The sequence below is a fragment of the Macaca nemestrina genome, chromosome 10, assembly GCF_043159975.1.
Source record: "Macaca nemestrina isolate mMacNem1 chromosome 10, mMacNem.hap1, whole genome shotgun sequence".
Lineage (NCBI taxonomy): Eukaryota > Metazoa > Chordata > Mammalia > Primates > Cercopithecidae > Macaca > Macaca nemestrina.
In genome coordinates, this window is record NC_092134.1 from 140,537,410 (window position 1) to 140,560,988 (window position 23,579).

The 23,579-nt window shown below is 41.0% G+C and overlaps 1 long non-coding RNA gene across 1 annotated transcript in view; it reads left to right on the plus strand.

The window, feature by feature from the left end:
• The window catches only part of LOC105484119 (uncharacterized), a 43,856-nt gene extending 20,589 nt beyond the window's left edge, over window positions 1-23,267 (plus strand). The window contains exons 4-5 of the long non-coding RNA XR_988766.2: window positions 12,693-12,984; window positions 18,802-23,267. This is a non-coding gene — a long non-coding RNA (uncharacterized lncRNA). The remainder of the gene's footprint in view (window positions 1-12,692; window positions 12,985-18,801) is intronic.
• Window positions 23,268-23,579: the final 312 nt, after the last annotated feature.

Below are 23,579 nucleotides of genomic sequence, written 5' to 3' on the forward strand. Positions count from 1 at the left end.
AGAGAACAAAGAGGGAACTAAGAATGATGTGGCTGCCACAGAAACCTGTAGCCTTGGATGATTTAAAAAAACTTGCCAGAATGCCTGGGTCAGAGCTAATCTGTAGGAGCAAAGCAACTTGCCAGAGGGTGCAGGCAGGAGCCAGTCCATGAGTGAGTGCTACCAAGCCTCCTGAAAACCAAAGAACCAGCTGCTGCACCAAAACCTAGGACACCAGAAGGAATTCCCTTCTTTCTGCTATTGCCTCTCTGTGTCCTAGTATTCACTGTTGACAAGTTCTAATATCAAACCATCTGGTAAAGGAGAAAAGTTCACAGGGGTACAACTCCAGTATAACAGCAGAAAAAGAAAGGATGGATTTGGAGTTGGGAGGCAATACATTGATAACCGGCACAGTCTATCTGTTTGGCCACCCAACTTCTCTATATATCCTTCTATACATACATGCACTAATAAACTGAAGCTGTCCTTTGTGCAAGTGAAGTTCTCATATACTTTCCAAGATGGAGACAAACCGTCCCCAAAGACATTATATCCATTGCTGGCTGCATTCGGTACTTCCAGGTTTAGTCACAGTCCTACTGAAAGTGTTGTTGGCTAATAACTGAATTGTAAAGTTAACCTTCAACAACTTGTATATGACATAATAAGGAAAAGAAAAATAGAGAAGAAAATAGGTACTATATACAAATAAATATATACAAAAAGAAAATATGCAAACCTGCTATAATTCTTGTGATGAGTCACAAGGTTATAGTTGATATCTGTCTCCCTTCTCTACGCCCCATTCAGTTTTTTCTTTGTCTTCATCCAGAAACTTAACTAGATGACTTCTTATTCAGGTAGGTTGACCCGAACCATCATTTCTGAAGGGTCTTGACTTTGTTTGTTTGCTTTAGTCTTCAACTAACATTTACTGTTGGTCATGAAAAACATGCTGGGTTCCAAATATCATTCTCCTTGTCCCCCATTGTATAGCAGCAACCCAATTTCCCACTGGCAATTGTGATCGATCACTCCAGCCAGCTGAGTAACCCTTTCTTCTGCTTATTGGTTCAGTGGCATAAGGAGCCCAACATGGCCAAGTGGCCATCTCATCTTGCAAACCAGTGGAACCATTATCGTAACCTGTAACTCCCACTTGGAAACTAAGACCTCCGAACCAGAAGGGCTCAAGATTGCTGAATGGGAAGCCAAAAATTCTGCCAGTGTTTTCTTAGGTATAATAGCAAAAGGAGCTGCTGTCTCTTTCATCCTTTGATTCCAATACATGTATATTTTGGCTATGTGGGAGATAGCATCGTATATAGGGATCTCCTATTCAAAGCATATACTGCAGCCTACAAGGCAGACTCCATCCTTGCAAGGAATTGTCTCACACTGTAGTTGAGTTTTCAGTGAGCCAGATCCGCTTTCAATCCAGCCAGTTCACTTGGTTGATGGGGTATTGTGGTTAGATTTCATGGACATGGGCCTGTTGTCACACTCCCTTTGCCACAAAATCTGTTTCATGATCAGGCAAAATTCTTTGTTGTTGTTGTTGTTGTTGTTGTTGTTGTTGTTGTTTTTAAAGATCTGTAGACAAATTACTTATTTTAAGTATCTACCAATTAGACACTATTATAATGATAAAATAGACTTTAACTTTATTTTCTCAAAAATAGAATATTCTTTTTTCTTTTTTCCGAGAGGGATCTCTCAGCAGTCATTTAGGCAGGAGTTCAGTGGTGTGATTATAGCTCACTACGGCCTCAAACTCATGGGCTCAAACAATGCACCTGTGTCATTCTTTCTTTCCCATAGGTTATTGGGGTACAGGTGGTATTTGGTTATACGAGTAGGTTCTTTAGTGGTGATTTGTGAGATTTTGGCGCACCCATCACCCAAACAGTACACACTGCACCCTATTTGTAGTCTTTTATCCCTTGCCCCCCCACCCTTCCCCTCAAGTCCCCAAAGCCATTGTATCATTCTTAGGCCTTCGCGTCCTCATGATCAGGCAAAATTCTGTGAGCAGTACCACATCGGTGAGTGGGACAGTGGCCGAATTTTGCCCCATATCTTTGGTTGTCCGGTGTGTTTGAATCCACAGTTGGTGGTGCTGGCAGAAGCATTTAAGGCAGGAAAGGCAAATTCATTTCCAGAATATGGTCTGCTGTTGTGAGGACGAATCTCTGCTCTCTTGATAGTGGAAGAGAGCCAAGGTAATCAGCCTGCCATGAGGAGTCTGGCTGGTATCCCTGACAGATGGACCCATATGGGCCTCAGTGTTGGTATGTTCTGTTAGTAGATTATGACCCATCAGGTGAAGTTCCCAGTTCAGTGGGGACGTCCATATTATTGGGGCCAGGAATAGCCTCCACCCCTGCCATGGCCATTTTGTTCTTGGGCCCACTGAGCTGTCAGTGGGGTGGTTGGGGAAAGAAGCTGACTGACATTCACAGAGCGTATAATTTTGTCCACTTGATTATTGAGAGCTTCCTTTGCAGTGAATGCCCTTTGGTGAGCATTCATGTGGGACAAAAATATCTTCAGGCTGCCAATTTGGAGAAGAAGCCCTCCCACATATATTTTGCTCAGACTTCTTTCTCACCAGTATTTCAATCCTGTTCCTTCCAAGTTCAAGACCATTCGAACTGTTAACAACTGCTCATGAGTCATGTAGATTTTTTATATCTGGCCATTTCTCAGTCCAGCAAATTTGGCAACCAACCATACTGGGCAAAATTCTGCCCACTTGAAGAATTTTCCTTCACCATTCCCTCTCCTGTAAAGTGGCTTTCCGTAGTGGAGTCTTACGCTGCAGCTCCCTACTTTTGTGTGGTCAATATATCAAGCAGAACATCTATAAACCAGTCTCAAGCTCTTTCTTCCTCAGGCAATTGATCTTACTATGAGAACTCCCTATGATGCCCCAGGCCTGAAGTGAGAGAGAGAAGTTAATGTAGGAGGTGTTAGTATCAAAGGAATCTGAGTCGCTGGTCTGTGTAACTTGTTTCTTGACTTTCCTTGAGCCCAGATTTTGTATAGCATTTCTATTTGATGATAGATTGCTGCAGTGCACACCCAACCTTATGACTAACATAAGATAACACAGGATTTCCGATAAAAAGCTCAGCCTGTGTGGTCCTAACATTCTATGACTAGATCTCTATCGAGAGCCAGTAGCAAGTCACAAGGTATTTTTCATTTTATTTTATTTATTTATTTTTTTGAGACGGAGTCTCGCTCTGTCGCCCAGGCTGGAGTGCAGTGGCCGGATCTCGGCTCACTGCAAGCTCCGCCTCCCGGGTTCACGCCATTCTCCTGCCTCAGCCTCCCGAGTAGCTGGGACTACAGGCGCCCGCCACCTCGCCTGGCTAGTTTTTTGTATTTTTTAGTAGAGATGGCGTTTCACCGTGTTCGCCAGGATGGTCTCGATCTCCTGACCTCGTGATCCACCTGTCTCGGCCTCCCAAAGTGCTGGGATTACAGGCTTGAGCCACCGCGCCCGGCCCAGAAGGTATTTTTCAAAAAGGAGAATATTCATCTGCAGAAGAGGGCATAGATGTATTTCAAAATTTGAGAGGTCTGCACTGTGATTAGTGTTTGCTGGAGACTCCAAAAACTTATTATTTTCCACAGACACTTAGAAAATATTGGATCAGCTTGATGATAAGGTAAGTGAAAGAGCAATTTGCATTGTAGCCTGGACTTGCTACTGAACTTTCCCTTGCGCTGATCCTTACTCAAAATTGTCAGCCTTTTTGGTGACTTGGGTAAAAGCCAGGACAAGGTGTTGCTTCCAAAATACAAAGACAACGAAGCCTTGCACGTCTGTGTGTGTGTGTCTGTGTGTGTGTGTCTGTGTGTGTGTGTCTGGTGTGTGTGTCTGTGTGTGTGTGTCTGGTGTGTGCGTGTCTGTGCGCCTGTGTGTCTTGTGTGTGTGCCTCTGTCTGTGTGTGTGTGTCTATGTGTGTCTCTGTGTGTGTGTGTGTGTATGTGTGTCTGTGTGTGTGTGTGTGTGTGTCTGTGTGTGTGTGTCTATGTGTGTGTGTCTGTGTGTGTCTGGTGTGTGCATGTGTCTGTGTATGTGCGCCTGTGTGTCTTGTGTGTGTGCCTCTGTGTCTGTGTGTCTGTATGTGTGTCTGTGTGTGTGTGTGTATGTGTCTGTGTGTGTGTATGTGTGTGTGTGTGTGTGTCTGGTGTGTGCGTGTGTGTGTATGTATGCCTGTGTGTCTTGTGTGTGTGCCTCTGTGTGTGTGTGTCTGTATGTGTGTCTCTGTGTGCGTGTGTGTGTGTGCACTTGTGTGTGTGGTAAGTGGTGCTAGGTGCAGCAACTTGCCTTTCACCTTGGATGGGGATATCTCAACACGCTCCAGACCTTTGGATTCCCTGAAACTTCAGGAGCTGCTGGGCTTCCAATTTGTGTGATATAGATCCTCCACCTTCTGGGTCATTTATGTCTTGCTAAGATTATTTACTACTTCCTGCTTATCAGACTCAATCAGCATAATGGTATTGTGTGTGATGTTTAGTGGATTGTCAAATGATTGGGATTTCTCTGGGCTATATTATGGCAGAGGTGGAGAGTTGATGTAGTTCTGAGACAAGTCTGTCAAAATGTATTCTTGGCTCTGCCTAGTGAAAGCAATCTACTTCTAGTTATCTTTTGCAAATTAATGTGGAGAGAAAAAGCACTAGCTAGGTCCATAGCTGCATACCAAGTGCCAGAGGCCGTGTTCATGTGCTCCAGTAAATATACTACAACTAGGACAGCAGCTGCAATCAAAATTTCCATCTGATGAAGTTTACAATAATCCACAGTTGTTCTTCAAGATTGGTTCAATTTTTGCATGGCCCCAACAGGCATGCTAAATACAGATGTGTTAGATATCACTACTCTTGCATCTCTCAGGTCTTTGATGGTGGCACTGATCTCTGCATTTCCTCTAGGTATGTGATGTTCCTTCCATTTTGGTAAAGAGGGGAAGTTCTAGCTAAGTTCCACTTAGCTCTTTGTATCACAATCACACCTGCCTTATGGGTCAGAGAGCTAATGTGGGGATTCTTCCAGCTTCTGAGTACATTTATTCTAATTATGCATTCAGGAACTGAGAGAAGAGCCACAGGGTGGGTTCGTGGACCAACCAAGATCACCATGAGTAGAACCTGGGCTGAGACTCCATCCATTACAGGGGAACCATAAGCTCCTACTTTGACTGGTGGGACACAATGATGTCATGAGTCCTTAGGAATTAGCAGCAACTCAGAGCCAATGTCTAGCGATCCCTAAGGAATCTGAGTAGTTCCCTTTCGCCATGCTTGGTCACTCCACTAAGCGACTGCAAATCTCTTGAGGGAAGTCTTGGAGGAATAGTTACTGCATATGCAATAGCAAAGCTTCGGAGTCCCACCCCTTCAACCATGGGACTCTGGGCCTGTAAATTGGCTTAGGACTGGAAACTGGGTGAGAGACCATGAATCTTCATTGCAGTGACTCAATCCAAATCTGAAAAAAATTTTATTATTATTATTATTATTATTATTATTATTTATTTTAGATTTAGGGGGTACATGTGCAGAGTTTTTTTTTTTTTTTTTTTGAGACGGAGTCTCGCTCTGTCGCCCAGGCTGGAGTGCAGTGGCCTGATCTCAGCTCACTGCAAGCTCCGCTTCCCGGGTTTACGCCATTCTCCTGCCTCAGCCTCCCGAGTAGCTGGGACTACAGGCGCCCGCCACCTCGCCCAGCTAGTTTTTTGTATTTTTAGTAGAGACGGGGTTTCACCATGTTAGCCAGGATGGTCTCGATCTCCTGACCTTGTGATCCGCCCGTCTCGGCCTCCCAAAGTGCTGGGATTACAGGCTTGAGCCACCGCGCCCGGCCCAGAGTTTTTACGTGAGTATATATCGTGATGTTGAGGTTTGGGCTTCTAATGATGCCATTGCTCAAGCAGTGAACATAGTACCTGATGGTAATTTTTCAACCCTTGCTTCTCTTTCAGAATCCCCAGTGTTGCTTGTTTCCATCTTTGTGTCCATGCGTACCCAATGTTTAGCTCCTACTTACAAGTGAGAACATGTGGTATTTTGTTTTCTGTTCTTGCATTAATTCACTGAGGATAATGGCCTCCAGCTGTATCCATGTTTCTGGAAAGAACATAATTTCATTTTTTAAATGACTGCATAGTATTCCATGGTGTATATGTACCACATTTTCTTTATCCAATCCATTGTTGCTGGGCATCTGGGTCGATTCCATGTCTTTCCTATTGTGAATAGTACAATAAACATAAAAGTGAATGTGTCTTTTTTGTAGAATGATTTATTTCCTTTGGGTATATGCCCAGTAATGGGGTGCTGGATAGAATTATAATTCTATTTTTAGTTCTTTGGGCAATCTCCAAACTGTTTTCCACAGGGGCTGCACTAATTTACATTCCCACCAACAATGCATTGCCTTCTCTCCACAACCTTGCCAACATGTTATTTTTTTGACTTTTTAGTAATAGCCATTCTGACTGGTGTGAGACGGTATCTCATTGTGATTTTGATTTGCATCTCTCTGTAGTTATTGTAGAAATCTTAGATGTAATCTTAGAAATCTTAGATTCCTAGGTATTTTAATTTTTTGCTGAGTGTAAATGGGATTATGTTCTTGATTTGGCTTTCAGTTTAAGTGTTATTGGTGTACAGAAATGCTACTGATTTTTGTATATTGCTTTCCTATCCTGAGGCTTTGCTGAGGTCGTTTATTTGATGTAGAAGTCTCCCAGTAGAATCTTTAGGATTTTCTAGGTATAGAATCATATTGTCAGTGAAGAGAGATAATTTGACTTTCTCATTTCCTATTCAGATGCTTTTTATTTCTATCTCTTGCCTGACTGCTCTGGCTAGGACTTCTAGTACTATGTTGAATAGAAGTGGTGAGAATGGGCATCCTTGTCATGTTCCAGTTCTTAAAGGGGAATGTTTCGAGCTTTTGCACATTCAGTAGGATGTTGGCTGTGGGTTTGCCATAGATATCTTGTATTATTTTGAGGCATGTTCTTTTAATGCCTAGTTTGTTGAGAGGTTTTTTGTTTTTTGTTTGGTTTTGAGATGGAGTCTTGCTCTGTTGCTTATGCTGGAGTACACTGGTACAATCTCAGCTCACTGCAACCTCCGCCTCCTGGGTTCAAGCGATTCTCCTGCCTCAGCCTCCCAAATAACTGGGTTTACAGGTGCCTGCCACCACGCCTGGCTATTGTTGAGGATTTTTATCATGAAGGGACATTGGACTATATTGAATGCTTTTCTGTGTCTATTGAGATGATTATATGGTTTTTGTTTTTAATTCTGATTATGTAGTGAACTACATTTATTTATTTGTATATTTTCAGCCATCCTTGGATCCCAGGAATAAAGCCCATTTGATCACGATGAATTAACTTTTTGAGGTGCTGCTGGATTCAATTTGCTAAGTACTTTGTTGATGATTTTTGTGTCTGTGTTCATCAGGGATGTTAGCCTGTAGTTTTCTTTTTGTTGTGTCTTTGACAGATTTTGGTATCAGAATGATGTTGATTTCATAGAATGAGTTAGGGAGGAATTCCTCCTTGATTTTTTTGAAACAGTTTCGGTAAGATAGGTACCAGTTCATTTCTGCATGTCTTGTAGAATTTGGCTGTTAATCCATCTGGACCAGTGATTTTTTTTGGTTAGGTTTTTTATTATCAATTCAACTTTATTACTTCTTCTTCTTCTTCTCTCTCTCTCTCTTTTTTTTTTTGAAATGGAGTCTTGCTCTGTTGCCCAGGCTGGAGTGCAGTGGCAAAATCTCGGCTCACTGCAACCTCCGCCTCCCAGGTTCAAGCAATTCTCCTACCTCAGCCTCCCGAGTAGCTGGGATTACAGGCACCTGCCACCATGCCCGGCTAATTTTTGTATTTTTAGTGGAGACAGGGCTTCACCATGTTAGCCAGGCTGGTCTCGAACTCCTGACCTCATGATCTACCTGCCTCGGCCTCCCAAAGTGCTGGGATTACAGGTGTGAGCCACCGTGCCTGGACAATTTTATTAATTCCTATTTGTCTCTTAGGATTTCTGTTTCTTTCTGGTTCAATCTTAGGAAGTCATGTGTTTCCAGCAATTTATCTATTTCCTCTAGATTTGCTAGTTGGCATACATAGGAATGTTCATAGTAGTCTCCAAGGATCTTTTGTATTTCTGTGGGTTTAATTTTAATGTCACTTTTGTCATTTCTGATTGGGTTGTTTGGATCTTCTTTCTTTTCTTCTCTGTTAATCTAGCTACAGGTCTTTCTTGTTTATCCTTTCAGAAAACAAACTTTCCATTTTATTGATCCTTTGTATGGTTTTTTGGGTCTCAATTTTATTTATGTTCTTTTTTTTTTTTTTTTTTTTTGAGACGGAGTCTCACTCTGTCACCCAGGCTGGAGTGCAGTGGCCAGATCTCAGCTCACTGCAAGCTCCACCTCCCAGGTTCATGCCATTCTCCTGCCTCAGCCTCCCAAGTAGCTGGGACTACAGGTGCTGCCACCTCGCCCGGCTAGTTTTTTGTATTTTTTAGTAGAGACGGGGTTTCACCATGTTAGCCAGGATGGTCTCGATCTCCTGACCTCGTGATCCACCCATCTCGGCCTCCCAAAGTGCTGGGATTACAGGCTTGAGCCACCGCACCCGGCCTATTTATGTTCTAATTTTAGTTATTTCTTTTCCTCTGCTAGCTTTGGAGTTAGTTCGTTCTAGTCTTTCTAGTTCCTTTAGGTGCAAGGTTTGGTTAATTTGAGATCTATCTTCTTGCTGTAGGTATTTATGGTTCTAAACTTTCTTCTTAACTCTGCTTTTGACACATCCCAGAAGTTTTGGTATGTTGTGTCTCTATTTTCATTGGTTTCAAATAATTCTTTGATTTCTGCCTTAATTTTTTATTTATCCAAAATCATCCAGGAGCAAGTTGTTCAGTTTCCATGCATTTGTGTTGTTTTGAGAGTTTCTCTTGGTATTTGTTTCTGTTTTATTTCATCGTGGTCTGGGAAGATGATTGGTGTGATTGAGATTTTTTAAAATTGAGACTTGCTTTATGACTGAGTATGTAGCTGATCTGAGAGTATGTTCCATGTGCAGTTAGAAGAATAATATGTATAATGTATAATGTATATTATATATGCAATATGCATGTGTTGGTGTGTGTATATATATATTTATACATACATATTGTATTAGTCCACTCTCACGCTGCTATAAGAACTGCCTGAGACTGGGTAATATACATAAAACAAAGGTTTAATTGACTCACAGTTCTGTATGGCTGGGGAGGCCTCAGGAAACTTACAATCATGGCAGAAGGGGAAGCAGGCAGCTCTTGCATGGTGGCAGGTGAGCGAGAATGTGTGATGTCAAACATTTATAAAACCATCAGATCTTGTGAGAACTCACTCACTATCAAGAGACCAGCATGGGGGAAACCACCCTCATGATTCATTCACCTCCCACCAGGTCTCTCCCTTAAAACATGGGGATTGGCTGGGCGCGGTGGCTCATGCCTGTAATCCCAGCACTTTGGGAGGCCGAGACGGGTGGATCACCTGAGATCAGGAGTTTGAGACCAGTCTGTCCAACATGGCGAAACCCTGTCTCTACTAAAAATACAAAAAATTAGCCGGGCGTGGTAGTGGATGCCTGTAATCCCAGCTACTCGGGAGACTGAGGCAGGAGAATCCCTTGAACCTGGGAGGCAGAGGTTGCAGTGAGCCAAGATCACACACTGCACTCCAGCTTGGGCGACAAGAGCAAAACTCCATCTCAAAAAAAAAAAAAAAAAAGAAAAAAAGAAAAAAAAGAAGTGGGGATTACAATTTGAGATGAGGTTTGGGTGGGAACACAGAACCAAACTCTCTCTCTCTCTCACACACACACACACACACACACACACTAAAAGTGTACATTTGAAAGGACACAAAGATAGATGTGTACCCGCCCCCCACCCGCTACACCCTTGTTCTGCTCTTTAATCTTTGCACATACCAGAGATTTCGTAAGTTCTGTGAGTACCTGGTTTTCTGCACGTACCAGAGATTTTGTTTTGCACATACCAGAGATTTTGTAAGTTCTGAGGCAAGGTCACAAGACGTGTTTAAGTAAGATAAACTCTTGCTGCCATAAACCTGCTCTCCCGCCTCAAAGTTTGAACCAAAATATCAGAAATGGCAGGAACCAATCATAGTTTGCCAAATCGCTTTGTTCAAACTCCAGCCAATCATACCTCTAATTTGTATAATGATTCTATGCCTACTTTCCTTAGACTATATAACATTGTTCGGAGCTCAGTGGGGGAGCTCTCCTGCCCGTCTCGTTTCACGAGCAAGTGAGAGCTCCAGGTTCGAACCTGTAATAAAGATCCTTGCTGCTTAGCTTTGACTCTGGACTCTGGTGGTCTTCTTCGGGGAATAAACGGTCTGGGCATAACACATTTAATTATCTTAATGTATGAGCTATTTTCTCCTGGGTCATACCATGTATCTGAAACATACTGGGATTTGGCTTGTGTTGTGGGTCTGCAGGCAACAAGGGTTAATTACAGTGAGTATATTGAGGAGAAATAACATCCCCTTCAAAGCATCTTCCCCAGATGATGATATCATAGGGTTTTCCCACAAAGGAAGGTTAGTTATGGTAGAAGTGGTCTACTTCCACTGTAAAAGGTGATGAGAGTGACTTGAAAATGTAAGATTCTCAATTCCATTTGAATCCTGCCAGATTTCCCGATTCCAACTTTCAGGGTCTCATTATTTCTCAATCAGTTCCCTAATGTTCCCATGAAAAACTTGTTAAGGCTGTGAATTCAAGTGCTACTGTAATCTAGCCACTTTCACAGTTAAATTTTGTGTTCAATTTTCAGCAATAGTGGCCCTGTGGTTATGAGACATGAGAATGTATTAAAACTGCCATGGAAATGTTCGGACTCTCAGACTGTGATCTTGAGCTTGTCCTTTTCTGTAAGTGCGGTATTGCATTCAGGAAAATCAGTTCCAAACTACAATAACTGTTGTCATCACTACTGCTGTTATAATCAAATTCAGTAGCCACTAGGGCTCCCAAGGCGTTTGCTTCAGTTAGCACATCATCATAATCAGCCACAGGTAATAATCTAACTTACTTATTGAAATGTCACTGTATGTCATGGGTAACTAGCATCTGATTTCCCATTGGCAATGAACTCAGCACTTTCATCTAACCCAAATCCATGACTAATCCAATTCTCAAATCCCATCTTTGAAAATCTGTCTTCTCAGACCACTCCAAATACCAATACTATAGCAGGGTCAATCAGAAAACAGAAAACACACTAGTAATTTAAATGAGAAAAATTTAATATTAATAATTGCAAGTTGTAATAGGTGATTAATTATCAAAAGAGAAGTAGCAAATGCAAAAAGCAGCTATCTAGCTCTAGGGCTGAGGGAGGGCAAATTAAGAAGAAACTGAGAACTTACAAAAGCTCTCCCCATCATCCACTTCAACACTGATTTGTACCTTTTTGGGAAGGAATGGCTGCCATTGGCCTGCACAGTCTGCCAGTGGTAAAGAAATTTTCCAGAGAGCATTGGCCAGAGTGTTGTCTCCTACGAGTGGCCTCCTGGGTAGAGGAGAAACTAGTTAGAGGGCATTGGCAGGCTGGAGCTGGTCCGCAAGGGCTACTGAGATGAGCATGACCAGATCTCTCCCATACCACTGCATGGGCTGCCATGCTTAAAAATAGCACATAAATTTGGGGAAAAGTCCCTTTAGCTTGCAATAGCCTTGCAGCGTCCCCTCAGAGCTCTCTATTGACAAAGCCTCTGTTGACATTGAGTCATCTGGCACAGGAGAAATATTTACAAGACCTACCTCTAGTATCTCAAAGCAGGGTAAAGAAGGGTGGATTAATAGCTGTGAGGCAATAAACTGATACCTGGCACAAGAGTGAATAAACTTGGTGGTTTAATGGTTGGAAAGAAGGCTGCTGCAGCTGGAGGTGAGTGAATAGGGCAGGGACAATGTAGGAAATGAGGTCTGAGAGGCAGAGAGGTAGCTGGAGTCAGATCATGTAGGGTTTTATGGATCATGGCAAAGCCTTTGGATTTTAATCCAGGTGTGATGGGAAAGCATTGAACCGTTTAGAGCAGGGGTGTGGTGGGGTCTAATTTGTTTAAAAATATCAGTCTGATTATTAGGTGTATACTTCACAAGAGTGAAGAAAAGGGAGGTTCCCGTTTACCAAGTGCCAGTTAACTTATGCTGCATCTTCTGCAGGCTTCACTTTCTCTCCTGAGTTCTAACCAGCATGATCAAATGTCTTAGTTGGCCTGCAACAACTTAGGGTTCATGGGCTCTTTATTCTCAAACGTTATAGTTTGAGACCTTATTTTATATGGTCACCCTGGTTCTAACATATCTCAAATCCTCTCCTTTCTTGAAAACAAGCCTGAAATTTCAAGATCATTAGGTAGAATTTCTAGGAATGACTGCTATATCATTGCTATCTTTGGAGAATGACTGAAGTATGGGTAATTCCTCAGGACCTCCCCGCCAACCGCCCCACCTACTGATAGGAGCCACTGCTACCAGACTGATTCCTGTTAAAATGCAAAGGCCACTGAGGGAGAAAACACACAGTTTGTATCAACACCTAAGAATCCTTTCTTCTTTCCTATTTCTTCATACTGGCAGGCCCTAGCCCATTGGTGTAATTCCTGCTGTCAAGTGTTGGCATTCCTGTAACTTAAGATGACATAAATAGGACTAAGGGACAGTCCTACTGACAACAGCCCTATTTTGAAGACCAGGATACCCACAAAGGATTTTGCAGAAGAAGCCTTTCAAGTTTCCTAATAAGATGTCCAAAATGCAGCCATGTGCAGAAGATCAAGCCATCTGTTACTTCTCCTGGACCTTGGAACAGAAGTCAGAGCTCCTGCTTTAGCTAACTTCATTGTTTCTCCAGCTAAATCAAAATTTACAGGTAGGTGAAACAGGAGGTTTGCCCTAAGATGCCTCTAGCTGTTTTACCTAACCCATTACTCTCCCCACCTTTTGTCATATTTTCCCTCCCTCTCCATTAATTTGCCGTAAAGCTGACAGCCTTTGGACCCGTTTTCCATCAAGTCCTGTTCTCCAGTCTTTTATTTATACCCTCCAACCTTTGTTTTCCACTATAAGGGAATGGAATGATAAAAAACTATACATTTCCTCTCCCAGTGACTTTGCATTTTAGAAGGAATCAAAGTTGATACCAGTGGTCCCTTGACGTAAGGAAAAACTATGTGGGGAGCTTGTCTGACATGCATATCGATGAGCTCTAATACCTAAGAGTCTGGTTTAAAAGTTCTGGGGCGGGACCTAGGAATCCGTGTTTTAATCAAGCATCTCATGTGATTTTTTTTTTTTTTTTTTTAGATGGAGTCTCGCTTTGTCACTCAGGTTCGTATGCAGTGGTGCAATCTTGGCTCACTACAACCTCTGCCTCCTGGGTTCAAGCGATTCTCCTGTCTCAGCCTCTCGAGTTGCTGGGACTACAGGCACCTGGGCCTCCCAAAGTGCTGGGATTACAGGCACGAGCCACCGCGCCCGGCCTCATGTGATTTTGAGAGTTGTTTCAGGAACCACACTTTGAGAGTAATGCCTCAAGTTAAAGGCAGAGTCACTGATGCTAGAGTTGCATGCATAAGCTGTGAGAAGTGAAGGCTTTATTGAGTCCCAGAATCATGCCATACAGATAGTTGCACACAAATGTGTAAACTGTCTTCTGATTCTAAAATTGTGACACATTGTATGTCAATGGGGACATCATTGAAACACCTGGGCTAAGCGGTCACCATATCTTACGGGGTTATGTGAAATTTTGTTATTAAAGCTGTTCAAGAGTGCCGACTCCTGCCCTGCCTCTCCTCCCTGTGAGATTCCCTAGGAAATTATAAACGTGAAATTACAGTCAACAAAACTATAACTACGATTTCATTATTAGCTGGAATAATGTTGAATACTGTGCAGCATAGAGCTCTGTAAATGCTGGATTGCAGCCCAGCAGTTTGGTCCATGGTCAGTTCAGGGTCTTCTATTTGACCACTTTCCACAGTCTGAATTCTCAAGCTGATATATCCAAATGTGCTTCTGAAGAGCAAGAGATTGCCAGACTGCTGAGTCATTTACTTGGTAAGCCATATGATAATAGTGGGAGAGAGATAAAATAAGAGCTAGAGATAGAGAGAGAGAATGCTTGGCTCTGCTTACTATTACTATATAGAGGATAAAATGGGCAGAAGTAGATCTGGTGCAGGAAAAGGTGGCTGAAGGCCAGGATAGACCTAAACAGCTGACACCAAATTATAAAGCAGAAGTGTGGCCCTACACACACGATGGATGACTTTTACTCTGGTGAAATGCTTCCATGGTTTTTTAATTCCTGGCATCGGCTATACCTCCACTCTTTTTACTCTCATTCAAGAAAGCATACCAAAATGAAAAAGAGAAATTTCTTTAAAAGTCTTGCATCTGTTTTAGTTGATTCAGAATGTCATTTGCAAACTTTGAAGCTTTAATGATTACTGGTAACAACATTTTACAACTGATTGTGATCTACCAACAGATTATGACCTAGTGTGCCAGGTCCTGGTGAATACACTTCTGACCTGTTCCTGGAGCTGAGGCAAGCAGCAATTTCAGATGAGGTCAATTCTCTGCTCCTCTCTCTAGTTCTTGAACTCCTCTTTTTTTTTTTTTTTTTTTTTTCCCCCATACAACTCGAGACTTCAGGGTTCAGGCTCTGGGTGATGGGGCAGAGTGGAAGGAGGTTCTAGTGGGGAAGCAGAAAAGTTGGCTTGTTAACTTTACAAGCAGAAGTTGACTCTGTAATTCTCAGAATTCACTTGCTCTTCAATGGGGAGAGGTTAGGAGGGTTCTTACAACTGTATTCAGCTAATATACATGTATTTTGGGGACAGATTATATTTTTTTAATTTTTAAATTGTGAAATAGACAAAACAAAATAGCCATTAAGTGGCATCAAATACATTCATAATGTTGTGCAACCATCACTACTATCATTCCCAGAACTCTCTTCATTTTGTAAAACTGAAATGCATATTTTGACTACGTGGAGTACCTCGTATGAATGGAATCATACAGTACTTGTCTTTTTGGGACTGGCTTATTTTGACTTAGCATAATGTCCTCAAGTTTCAGCCATGTTGTAGTATATGGCAGAATTTAATTCTTATGATTATTTTGGGCCTTACATTTAGGTATTTGATCCATTTTGAATTAATTTTTGTATATGGTAGTACTAAGGGGTCTGATTTCACTCTTTTTCATGTTGATATACATTTTCCCAAGAACAATTTGTTGAAGAGACTGTTCTTTCTCCCATTGAATGGTCCTGACACCCTTGTCAAAGATCAACTGACTATATACAGGGTTTATTTCTGGGCACTCAAGTCTATTCTATTGGTCTATATGTCTGTCTGTATGCCATTATCATGCTATTTTGACTACTGTAGCTTTGTAGTAAGTCTTGAAATCAGAAAGTGTGAGTCATCCAGCTTCGTTCTTTTTCAAGATTGTTTTGGCTATTTGATGTCTGTGAGATTCCATATGAATTTTAGGATGGGTTTTTCTACTTCAGCAAAAAATATCATTAGGATTTTTGGTAGGTATCACATTGAATCTTCAGATCACTTTCAGTGGCACTCACTCCTTAATAATATGAATTCTTCTAATCCATGTACATGGGGTATGTTGCCATTTATATCTTTCTTATTTCTTTCAGCAATGTTTTATAGTTTTCATTGTATAAGTCTTTTATCTCCTTGGTTAACTTAATTCCCAAGCACTTTAATCTTTTTGATGCTACTGTAAATGGAATTATTTTCAAAATTCCTTTTCAGATTTTTCATTATCAGTGTACAGAAATGTAACTGACTTTTGTGTGTTGGCTTTGTACGCTGTTACTTTGCTGAATTCATTGATTAGTTTAACTTTTTTGGTGTCTGGGATCCTCAGTATGTTCTACGTAGAAGATAATATCACCTGTGAACAGAGCTAATTTTACTTCATACTTTCTAATTCAGATGACTTTTTCCTTTTTGTTGTCTAACTGCTAGGGCTAGAACTTTCAGTACTATGTTGAATAAAAGTGGTGAAAGTGGGCATCCTTGCTTTGCTCCTGATCTTTGAGGGAAAGCTCTTTGTCTTTCATCATTGAGTTTGGTGCTCACTGTGGGCTTTTCATATATGGCTTTTATTAGGTTGAGGTAATTTCCTACTATTGCTAGTTTGTTGAATGTTTTTATCATGAAAGGATATTAAATTTTGTCAAATACTTTTTCTGCACCAATTAAGATGATCATGTGTTTCCCCCTGTATTTTATTAATGTGGTCTATTACATTGATCAATTTTCATATGTTGAAACATCTTTGCATTCCAGGAATAAATCCCACTTGGTTATGGCATATAATGGTTTGCTAGTATTTTGTTGAGGATTTTTGCATCAATGTTTATAAAAGACAATGGTCTGTACTTTTCTTTTCTGGTAGTATCTTTGTCTGGCTTCAGTATTAGGGTAATGCTGGCCTCAAAGAATGAGATAGGAAGTGTGCTCTCCTCTTCAATTTTTTTTGAAAGAGTTTGACAGGTACTGATGTTCTTTAAATGTTTGGTAGAGTTTGCCAGTGATGCCATCAGGTTCATGGTCTTTCTTTATGGGGAGATTTTTGATTATTGATTTAATCTCCTTACTAGTTATAGCACGATGTGGATTTTCTAGTTCTTTGTAATTTAGTCTGGGTGAGTCTTGTTTTTCTAGGAATTTGTTCATTTCATCTAGGTAATCCAATTTTTTGGTGTACAATTGTTCATAGAACTCTCTTACAGTCCTTTTAATTTGTATATAATTAGTAGTAATGCCTCCACTTTCATATCTGATTTTAGTAATCTGAGTCTTTTCTCCTTTTTTCCTTGTCTGTCTAGCTAAAACTTGTCAATTTTGTTGATATTCTCAAAGAACCAATTTTGGTTTCATTGGTACTTCTCTGTTTTCCATTCTATATTTCATTTATTACTGTTCTAATTTTTATAATTTTCCCTCCTTCTAGCTTTGGGTTTAGTTTGTTCTTACTATAATTTCTTAAGTTGTAAGGAGAGATTGTTAAGTTTTTTTTTTTTTAATGTAAGAACTTATAGCTATAAAATTTCTTGTTAGCACTGCTTTCTCTGCATTCCATAGGTTTTGGTATGTTGTGTTTTTGTTTTCATTTGTCTCTAAGTATTTTCCAATTTCCCTTGTGAAATCTACTTTTTTGATTCAATGGTTAAGAGTCTGCTGTTAAATTTCCACAAATTTGTGAATTTTCCAACTTTCCTTCTATTTTGTATTTCTGATTTCATCCTGCTGTGGTTGGAGAAGATACTTTGTATGACAGCTTTTAAAATATATTGAGATTTCATTTGTGGCTTAACATATGGTCTACCCTGGAAAATGCCCCATGTGCTTTTAAGAAGAATGTGTATGCTGGTGTAATTGGATAACATTTTCTGTATCTCTGTTAGATATAGTTGGTTTATTGTGTTAAGTCCTCTATTTCCTTATTTATCCTCTCTGGTTATTCTATCTATTATTGACACTGGAGTATTGAAATCTCCAATTGTTATTGTAGAATTGTCTATTTCTCCCTTTGATTCTGCCTGAAGTTTTTGTTCCATATATACCAATGGTCTGTTATTAGGTGTGAAACTGTTTATAATTGTTATAATTTCTTGCTGTATTGAACCTTTTATTAACATATAATGTCTCTTGTAAGCTTTTTAAAATGTAAAGTCTATTTTTTCTGATATTAGTATAGCGCTTCCTGCTCTCTTTTGGTTACTATTTGCATAGAATATCTTTCCCTGTCACTCTTAGTCTGTTTTTGTGTCTGGATCTTAAGTGAGTCTCTTGCAGATGCATATAGTTGGCTCATATTTTTCAATACATTCTGCCAAGCTCTGTCTTTTGACAGTTTAATCCATTTAAATTTAAAGTAATTACTAATAACAAGGGACTTACTTCTGTTATTTTGCCATTGTTTTCTAATACCTTCTTTTGTCCCTCATTTCCTATATTACTGTCTTCTTTTGTGTTGAGTTGATTTTTTTGGTAGTAAAGCACTTAAATTCCTTTCTAATTTTCTTTTATGTATATTCTATAGCAACTTTCTTTGTGGTTACCATGGGGATTGTATTTAAACTCTCAAAATTATAACACTTTAATTAGAATTTATACCAGTTTAGTTTCAATAACATATAAAAACTCTGTTTCTTTACTACTCCGTCCTCAGTTCTTTGAGTTGTTGCTGTCCCAAAATTACATCTTTATACACTATGTGCACCAAAACACAAACTAATAATTTTGGAAAATGCATTAGTCTTTGAAATTATGTAGAAAATAAAATGTTGAGTTACAAACTAAAGTTACAATAATACTACCTTTTAGATTAATTTTTTTTAAGTACTAGTCTCTTAAATCAAGTAGAAAATAAAAGTGGAGTAGAAAAGAAAAAGCAGAGTTATAATTGCCCATGTATTTACCTTCATTGAGATCTTTTATTCTTCATACAGCTTCAAATTACTGCCCAGTGTCCTTTCATTTCACCCTGCAGGAGTGAATTTCTTGTAGGGTAGGTCTAGTGGTAATGAACTCCTTCAGCTTTTGCTTATCTGGGAAGGCTTTAATTTCTTCTTCACTTTTGAAAGACAATTTTGCCAGATATAGAATTCTTGTCTGATAGTTGTTTTTTTCTCTTTTAGCACTTTGAATATACTGGCCCACTGCCTTCTGGTCTCAAAAGTTTCAGGTGAGAAATTTGCTGTTAATCTTACTCAGAATACTCTTGTGTGTCATAAGTCACTTCTCTGTTGCTGCTCTTAAGAGTCTCTCTTTATGTTTCAAAAATTTAACTATAACATGTCTTAGTATGGGTCTTTTTCATCTTACTTAGAGTTTGTTAAGCTTGGATATTTATATTCATGTCTTTGGTCAAATTTGGAAAAATTCCAGTTACTATTTCTTCATATATTCTCTATTCTCCTTTCTTTCTCTCTTATTCTTCTTGGACTCCAACAATGTGTACATTGATCTTGATGGTGTCCCACAAGTCTTTTTAGGCTCTGTTTACTTTTCTCAATATTTTATTTCTGTGTTCCTCAGACTCAATAATTTTCATTGTCCTATCTTTAAGTTTACTGATTCTTCTTCCTGCTCAATTCTGACTTTAAATCACCCTAGTAAAATTTTCATTTCAGGTATTGTTTTTCAGCTTTAGAATTTTTTTGTTTCTTTTTAGGTGTTCTATTTATTGATATTACCATTTGTTCATACATCTTTTACTTGACTTAATATCTTTCTTTAGTTTTTTGAACATCTTTAAAGAGAGTTGTTTTAAATTCTTTGTCTAGTAGATCTGCCATCAGGTCTTTTCTAGGAGCAGTTCCTGTTAATTTATTTATTTTTCCTTTCAACAGGCCATACTTTCCTGTTTCTTTCTTTGCCTTGTGACTTTTTGTTGAAAACTGGACATTTGAATCTAAGAATGTGATAACTCTGGAAATCAGAGTTTCTTCCTTCCTTAGGGTTTGGTGGTGATGTTTTTGTCTTTAATTTTTTAGGCAACTCTGTGCCAAGCATCAGCATGAGGTGTAAATTTCAGGTCTTCTCAGGTGTTTTCTGAGCCTGTTTCTTTCCCTGGGTATGTGCAGTCACTTTCTAATTTTCCTTGTATATGCAGTTGCTTTTGAGTGTCTTAGTCTTTAATGTCTGGCTCCCAAAGAAGGAAAGAGAGAAAAGCGAAGGGGGAGGAGGAGTGCTGGCTCTTCAAATTATCTGGAAATCACTTCAGCTGGTGGTGGAGGGGCTTGCAGCGGTGGGGAGAGGTGCAACAAAAGTAGCTGCCCACCTCTGTGTTTGCACCTCTGTGATTAGCAGCAGCAATAAGTATCCTGAACAAAGATCCCCGAAATTTGAAGAACAGGATACTTTCAGCCCACTCTGGCCTCTACACTCTGTGCAAGCTGGTATTGGAAAAGTGCTCAGCTGCCTGTATTATGAGATAAATAGTACTTTCTCATAATAATAATGGGTTCTGCTGGTACTATTTCCACCCAAGGAAGTCACCCAGGTTCTCTCTTCATGCCTGTCTATGCAGTGCTCACCCTTCCAGGAGTAGAAAATGGGCTAGGGGAGGAGAGTGGATTAGCTGCTACTGTACTAAGACCCGGAATTGACCAAAATTAACCTTGATTTACTGTCCGAGCCTCCCCCTGAAAGTTGCAAACCTTCATTAGACTCCAGAGTTTCAAAATATCAATAGTTACACAAACCAGATTCTGCCAGTGTATTTGTTGTCTATCAGGGAGGATTCTTGGTGCTCCTTACTCTGCCATCTTCCCACAATCTCTGGGACAAATTATTTTTAGTTAAGGGGTTATTCTGAAAGCTTTATCGAAGTCAGTTTAAGTTATAGTAACCAAAAAAAGAAAAGCAATCTTACATTTGTATAGTCCTCATAGTACTTTATATATTATCATGTCTCCCCGTCCTTTCTGCTCTCCTACATTCCATCCCTCTTCCCTTCTGTCCTTCTTTCAAAACCAATTTAGGAGACAGCTCTTCCTGTCTAACCCATGTGAATTAGCCATTGAATTCCTCTGATTTTGTCTCCTTTTTAACTGTTGGCCATTTTCCTGTCAACTCTTTCCTGAGAAGGAAGAAATAGGAGATGGATTAACTGCTGAATGGACTTAGGTATTATCATTGGATTCATATTTCCTGTGTTCTCTCCAGTCTTCTTCCTTTTGGAGATCCCAGACAATTGAGATAACTGAGTGAAGTTTGTTTTTGCGACCTCTAGGAAACAGGAGAAAGGAAGAAATATGGAAGAGGGAAGATACAATGAAGCCAATGTAGACATTGTTAAGAAATTTATTTGCAATTCTTATTTTTTGTGTTTTTTGTTTGTTTTTTAAATAACATCATTCCTTAGATAAAAATGCAATCTTACAGGAATATACAATAGTGTCTCACACAGAGATGACCCTGAAGCTCTCCTTGAAGGGTTGCCCCTTCTAGGTTCCCTGGCCTTTCTCGAGGGTGAGAAGGCCATCAGGCGAGGCCTCTGACAATGGGATTATTTGAGGATTACAAACTGTACAATGATATTTACAACAGTAAGACTGTGAAGTCGTGGAGCCTGGAGGGGAGGATGTGGGGGTGTGTAGGGGTGTGGGGAACAGTGACAATGGAGGCAGTGCCCATCTTTCTGTGCCTCTCTGATAACAGGCATGATACAGATTGGTTTGGCGGATGAAGGTGGGTCTGAGCAGGAGGACACGAGGAGAGGGGAGCTTTATCTGGAGCCTTTCACTGGAGGAAAGTTTTGCATGGTAGCTCTGGTGGATTAAAATGAAACAGCAATGTTATGAGAGTAATAGACCTTTCAGTGCTTCACCAATGGGGAATCTGTCACCCTATTTCTTAATGAGCGTGTGTGTTTTGCCATGGGTTATTCTCATCCACTACCATCACAGACTTGTCCAGACATGCTCATCTCTGTTTCCCATGGCCTCATTGCAAGGCCTCATTCCCATCAGGCTCTGGGAGAACAGCATGCATTCTGGGCAGGACAGGACATGGAAATGGGGTGGTATATAATCTGGCTGGGATTCAAGAGATGGATTTCAGGTGTGGGGATGGGCTGCAGCTGGATGCATAGGTGGCCTGAGCAGGAAAAGAGGAGGTGCGCACAGCTTTGGGATGCTGGAGACACCTCCTGAAGGAGATCTTTTTGCACAGGACTGTGTGTTTACAAATCGTCTTCCCTTGATGTGCAAGTTCTTTCCTTTCCCCCTTTTAAACATTGGTATAGTTTCTCCATGTTGGGAAGTCTTGGGGTTGGGTGCTATGTACAGGACCCAGTGACCCACTCTCTTTTGCTTCTTTTCACTCTATAGGAGAACCTTCTCTTTTCTCCTGGCCAGTGGCCAGGAGAGGTTTCCTCAAGGAGGTCCCTGAATCCTGCAGCCTCAGGTTCCTTGGCAAGGGAGTCACTGCTTGGCCTGGTGCCTGCTCACTTCTTTTTCCTAATTCCCTTGGTAATAAACTTGAGATCTCTAAGAATTCCATAACGGGAATTCTCCAGACCCAAACAGTGAATAAGAATCATTCTGTCCATTTCTGCATTTCCTCACATAGAAATGACCCACTCTTAAAAAACCTACAAGCTCTTCCACCCAGAGCTTTTTGATAACGACCTTGGTTTGAGGTGCATGAGTGAATTTTAGAAATGAATGTACAATGTATGTCTGATTCACACCAGGGGAAGTGGCACGGTGCCCTTTCTGGGATCCCTACAAAGTCAAATTCCTTAGATTCTGAGAATTGGGGTGCATGGGATGCCCTGAAAAGGTGGGGGTGTCCCTGTGTCGCAGCCAGTAACCTATCTGAAGGGAGAGGACTTGGCTCTGGTGACGTAACATTTCAAACCTCAGTGTAATTACTTAGTCTTCATCTTTTCCTCCTCATTCTTAGTAGAGATGTGGGAGAATTTTCATGAAAAATGCTAACTCTGACTCCTCTCGGATGTGTTTACCCTTCATCCACTCAGCTGCAAGATCCAGAGTGCCTGGAACGCTTCTCTAATACCCCACAAAGACCACGGATCTTTGCCACTTCAGCTACTTTGGCTCAAACCTCTTAAAGTCATCCCAGGTAAAAGTGTTGATTGTAGTATTCTCTCAATGTACATAAATAGAATGTATCTCATAATAACAGGAGCTTCTGATGGTACTACTTCCACCCGAGGGAGCCACTCTGCTGCGCCCTCCTTGTCTGTGTATACAGTGCTCACCCTTGCAGGAGCAGGAAAGTCCCTTATCTAGAGCTCAACCCCAGCCCTTGTGCCTTAAAGGTGTGTGTCCTAGGGAGGTGGTTCAAGCATCCCCCCCAGTAATGTGGAGATGTGGCAGAAACCCATTCACCTGTTATACTGGTATCTGGCTCCACAAAGAAGCGTTTCATTGCTTTGACGTAAAAATAAATTGATGAATGAAGTTAAGCCCAGAAGTGGCTTCACAAAGAGGCTGTGTAAGCATCTGCCCATGGGACTCCCTTCCACGCACCGTCTTTCTCACTAGGTGTTGGGAAAGACAGAGAGCTGGGGCCGGGGAGGGCAGTGGGAAGAGGAAGCTCTGCTTAGGGACAGGGAAAGGTGCCCCATTCCTGACAGTTGTAGGACTCTTCTCTGCCTCCTGTCTTCCCCCTCAACCTCCTCAAATCGTAGCCACTGGAGAACCTGGACTCTGGCAGCTACGGGCCTCCCTGTGAGTGAGGTTCAGGCTTCCCCACCTGTCTTTGCACAGGAGCCTGTGTCAGGTGGCACCTGGACCACATGAGGGGAGGGACATCAGCAGAGGGGGGTCAGGGCGGCAGACACCCTCACACACCGCCAGGTAGGCTGACATGGCTGGGACAACACCCCCAGATGGAACGTGTACTCTTCTCACCTTCCCAAATCCTTGAGATGTCAGCGGCT